Source organism: Osmerus eperlanus, chromosome 7, assembly GCF_963692335.1.
Source record: "Osmerus eperlanus chromosome 7, fOsmEpe2.1, whole genome shotgun sequence".
Lineage (NCBI taxonomy): Eukaryota > Metazoa > Chordata > Actinopteri > Osmeriformes > Osmeridae > Osmerus > Osmerus eperlanus.
In genome coordinates, this window is record NC_085024.1 from 10,505,401 (window position 1) to 10,511,278 (window position 5,878).

Consider the following 5,878-nt stretch of genomic DNA (forward strand, 5'->3'; position numbering starts at 1 on the left):
TTAGTATTGATTTCCTCGTTCACATCATCCTGGAGCTGTCCCCAGCAGTCCGAGAGGCCTGCATCCTGTGCTGGTGAGGTACAGGCTGGGGATTCACCAGCCTCGGAAGAACTGATGGGGTTGGGTGGGGTGGGGGCTGTTCAGGGGCAAGCTACAACACGAGTTATGATTGACCACCGCGCCCCCCGCTCCCAGTCCACTTTCCCACCCCCACCCACAGATCACTGCACATCGGGTCATGTTCTGTACATAGCCGCACCCCATCTTCTCTGGATGACTGGCTTTATTGGTGAATAATGGGATGAGTAGTAGGGGTTGTCATCCCCGGCGCTACGTATTTAATATACTCCGGTGAGAGGCTGGGAGGTGCGGCCCCTGTGTGGCCCGGGAAATAACAACGTGTAATGAGGAGTCATTCATCACCCTCATCTGGACCGGTTGCTGGGAGGAGGGTTATAAAGCGCCGCTGTGTGTGTGTGTGTGTGTGTGTGTGTGTGTGTGTGTGTGTTCGGGCCTGAATTTAACTTATTAACACTCAAATGATTTTAGGGAAATGCTGTCATCACACTTGATAAAGAAACCATAATGTGTCACGAACTTCATTTCTGTTTTCCATACAAGATACTAGATACAAGATATTACCTGTTGAAAACTCCTCATTTGAAGGCTCTGTGACATCAATAAATGTCCCCTCAGCATATTGCAGTGCTGTAATCCAAACATCTATCCTGAAGGAGGCCACCTTCCATCTATTTTCTACCCGGCACAGGTGCAGAGTCATCAGGTACTAGAGATCAATACAGGGGGTTGTATTTAGTTGAAGGTTCCAGAGGGAATAAAAAAGTTACAGGTCTAGAATGCCAACGAATATGGCAAGGGAAAGGTTCTGTGTTGTGGAACAAGAAAATGTCCTTCCATGAATTCCCTCAGACACAAGTTCACGATACTTCCTTCACTTCCCCCAGCTCGATGTCGCTCTCTGCCCTCTCTTGCTTCTTTCTCTCATTCTCTCTTTTTTCCCTCTCTTGTTCTCTCTCTCTCTATTGCTCTCTCATCCTCTCTTTCTCTCATTCTCTCTCTCACTCTCACTCTCAGTCTCTCTCTCTTATTTCATACTGTTTAAATATCAATCCAAATATCTCTGGACAACCGACCCCTGGCTTAAATGGGGTGTCATTGAACAGAGAAGGAGAAATGAATAAGGAATAAGGAAAGGTAGGAAAATCAATCATATTTCCAAGTCCCAAGCTTGCACAGGTCCTACATTGACACTCTCTTTACTGCTGGTATCATATCATAAAGTGTTATTGTATCATATTAATATGGCATTGGTTATGCCGTGTCATATTGGGTTGCATCATATTGGGACAGTGGAGCGGGTTTCTCTGTGTGTGGTGTGTGACCACAGCCACAGGCTTCCCAGACCACAGTCCCAGTCACTTACCATCATTACAGTCATTCTGTAGCACTAGCAGATGTGCTGGGTTGGGAGTGACTGTTTCAAGTCACCGGGGAGATTAGGAGTGTTTGTCACAGTCTAAACTGTGTCAATATGCCGGGGCTGAGCATTCCTTCTGATTCCTTCGTTTAGGATTTCCTATGTATCCCGGCACAGTTTGGGTTAGCACTTTGAGATGAATGTGTGAGTCATGTGTGCTTGTGTGTGTGTTTGATTTGAGCGCGTACTTGCATGTGTGTGTCTCTGCCTCTGTATGTGTGTGTGTGTGTGAGTGATAGGAGGGCCCTGTCTAAGTGTAGTCAGTTGTACCCATGTCTGAGGTGTTGGAATGCTGTGACTCCAATGGCATGCCGCTGTGAGAGACTGCCTATCAGTGCAGCCCTGGACGAGGCGATACAAGAGAGGAGAGGAAGAACAGTGTGATAAGAGTACGAGTAGAGAAGCAGAGTAGAGCCAGAGTGCAGGAGGTGTAGAGTAGAGTCGAGAAGCTGGGCAGGCTGAGAAACATCAAGGGAGGAATGCTCCGTTCTGACACTGGACAGACTTCCATTACTTTATTCACATGATGTTACAAAGATTCTGTTCAATAGATGACTATCACACTAATGGCAGCAGCTGATGATATTGTGATTCAGTAAGATAGAGAATTCATAGTTAATAATTACAGAATTTGTGTAGTATTTCTGTATATTCCTTTGTAAATCTGTATATTCCTTTGTAAATCACCCAAACATACATTGACATCAAAAACAAACACCATCCAAAATTCAAAGCTCAATGTTTTATATATTATAGAATGCCTCAAAGACTAAGTCTCGCACCGTCTAGATAAGAAAATTGCATCAGACTGTTTACAAAAAGCACCTGTGGGCTCCATTGTCTGTCTTTGCCCTTGAGATGAATAGCAACATTATGGAGCTGTGTCTGAACTGAGGTGCTGGCGGCATAAGGTTGTCCAGGCCAAGATACTGGACTGTCTAGACAGACTAATAGCGTAAATTGAGAGTCGAGTGTCTGCCATGATGACACAACATGCAACTGGCTCTCTCTGTCTGGCTCTGGTCCAAGATGGTCAAGGGCTGCAGCAAAGTCAAGTCTGGTACATTCTACCGTGTACATTTATGATGTAAAAAAATTATTATTTGGGGCTTTTGGTCATAATAATCATATAGAATGCAGTTTGATGAACCACGTTTGCTTATGCAATTCAGCTACAACTACAGCAGGCCCTCTCGCAGCCTTGGTCAGTCATTAAACATGAGTCCAATGCCAGTTTCATGTCTGCAATGTGTTATTTCACATAGCAGTAAATTAGTTCATTCAATCTGCCAGTCTGTTTATGCTCTCATGCGTTTCAGGCTTACCGTGCCCTTGGTCTCATGTTCTCAATGTCGTTTGTCCAGACCTTCACTCCTTTCTAAGCCACCTCCTGCAGTGTGTGTGTGTGTGTGTGCAGCACCCCGGCGGGGGGGCTTCAGGGCGGGGGGGGGGGGTTCAGAGGTGTGGTGGGGGTGGACGTGGTGGTGAGGGCTACACTGCTGTCAATGTCCCTGAGAATCTGGGAATCTCAATTATCACATTATCACATCGGGTGGACAAGAGAACAGAAGCCGATTCACAGATACATACAACTGACATACTGTAGCAAGGCCAAATGAAACATAGAACCAACAAGCATATTTGGCTACCACTACTGACCTGTTTCTACTCTAGATGTCCCCAGGCATTGTTCATGGCAGTATGTGACATTTCTTATCTTTTCATTCTACAGACTCACCTAGAAACACTTTTCCTAATATTATAGCATTTGAGTTTATGCTAATTTCAAATGAAATTAGAAATTCTTTATGTTTTATTGTCAGACAGAGATAACAATTCTTGTAATTGAAACAAATCTTATTATGTGTGAATTGAATGACAAATGTTGTGTGCAAATTACTCTGTGACAAAATAGGTTGTAAATTGGCATATTTTGCACGACAGTAAATACAGCCTAATTCACAACATTTAAAATGTCCATGTTTTTTGATTCTAAGGTTTGCAAGGTATTGATCCAAATGTGGTGTAGCCATGCAACAAATTATTTATAAATTTAAGGCACCCATACTGAGAGTATTTGCACTGCAACCGTGTAGTTTATCAAGCACCACAGCAGAAAACTAAGCGCTTAATATCACAATAATTTAAGATCCCCGGTCTGTGAAATTGTGATTTATTTGTTTCTCAGCTATGGCAGAAATAAATCAAATCAAATCAAATTTATTTGTATAGCCCTTTTTACACGCAAGCATGTCACAGAGGGCTTCACATACGCCCAGAGAACTGCCCCTCAACCAACCTAAACCCTCAAGGAAGACAAGGAAAAACTCCCAGAAAAAGAAACCTTGGGAGGAGCAATTCAGAGAGGGATCCCCTCCTGCAGAGACGGTTGGTGAGAGAGAGGAGCAGAACATATAAATATAACTTCGATAACATCAAAATGGCAGGGGTTGTTCAAGTAAAAAACTGAAAGAGCATTTTGAAAGATTATTTTCTGTATCCATTTTTTTTATGAAACTTAAGTTGATGCTGCACAATGATGGGTTTGCATAAAATTTAACAGGGTTTAATATGTACGTTTTAAATCAGACCAGTAATGGTCTTTCCTGTTAAGTGTTTGTGGAACCTTTTTTCATAGGAGCAAAATGTCCCTTTTTTTTAAGTTTGTTTTAACCATGCCAGTACAGGCCTGTAGCACAGTTACTTACTGAAACCAACCCTTTGCTTCACTAATAAAACAAAGGCACAAAAAATGACATGACAAACATACTTTCCTGACACATAAATCAATAGTCAAAATGAAATGAAGAAAAAAAAATATATACGGTTATATGAAACATCTACATCTATCAGCAGAAACACAAGGAACTCCAAAGCAAGATTGAGCAATAGCTGATTGTGAACAGAACAAAGAGAAAGTGAACAAGACAGAGGAGGAAAGGTCTGGAGGATTTCTAGCAAATGGCTAGTCGTTTGTAGCGAGGAGACAAGAGTGAGCTAGTGGACCTTTAGTTAAAGAACATTTGCGAGGGGGAGACTTGATCAGAGGATTAGCGTTTGCGGCTGTGGGCTGGTGTCCTCCCAAAAGCCGCTAGAACATCAACATTTGCCTAATCCTCTATTAATGGAGGTTATAGACGGCCCAGCCAGAAAAAAACTAGACAACCAACTCAGCCCACAGCCATTTGCATAACATTAGGCCTTTCCAACAAAGTGCATTCTTCTCTTATTGGTTTAGGCTCTCACCAGGCCCGGCATGGCTTTGGTCCGGCCCACAGAAGAAAGAGCCTAAACGTCAGCAGTGTTGTAGGTTTTTGTGTTTTTTAAGATGGCCGGACTCTATAGGAGCCATTGAAGTGAGTCTCGGGACTAGACGGCTTGCTCAGTAGTAGAGGAGATGCTGTGTGACTGTGTGTAGATGAGTTCAAGTCATTAAATGTCTGACAGAGAGTAGGGGGGAGAGTATGATAGTGTTTGTATTTTTATTTGTTTGATTCATTATTTTTTCACTAATCACTGACAGGTAATGTTAATAAATTACTAATGCCCTTTCTTCTAGAAAGCAGCTCTCTGCACAATTTTTCAGAAATGTCTAAAAAGTTCCAGTTTTTTTATTCATATCTTTGTCCATGAAGATACTTTCAAGTTTAAATATTACCACGACACAAATAATGTTGAGGGGTAAACCACTTTTTACGCCCTTTATATTTAAACAACTGCCAGCCTAAGATGGATGCTTCAATGTCTAAAGTAGTTTGAATAGAAATAAACCTAACATAAAATACATACATTATTTTAAAAGATTAAATTATGTATTGAATGCAATGTTTTCCTAATCTTGTGTGATAGTTATGAGATATGCAATGTTTTCCTAATCTTGTGTGATAGTTATGAGATAGGGGTTCATAGTGATTTTATTGCCAATGTTCAGAATTAAATTAAAAGACAGTAAATGTACCAATTTATATACATTTTCAAATGTCCCAATCGATCGATATTACAAAGTAACAGGTAATTTCAGCCAGCTTGATGATTCGTTGAAGATTTTGCAGAGAGAATCATTCTTCTGGTTAATTCCATAACAAAACTGAGAGCTGGAACAATATTCAGTGTGCCTTGTTCTAAGTTTCCTCTCTCTCATGCTTTCAATCCACAGTTCCTATCTTGAGTTTCTTTCCTGGTTCAAAGACCATACTGTGCACAGTTGGGGGGCATCAAAGCTCCAAGTCGACAGAATTAGGAAAGAAAAGCTGCATCTTCAAGGCTTTGGCTCACAAATATCACAGGGGCAAGCTACCACACACCCAGCACTCCTCTGCTTGTGTCTGATGTTACTTTTTGGGGTAGCCTATCCGAGTTAGAACCGTTTCTGCTGAGTAA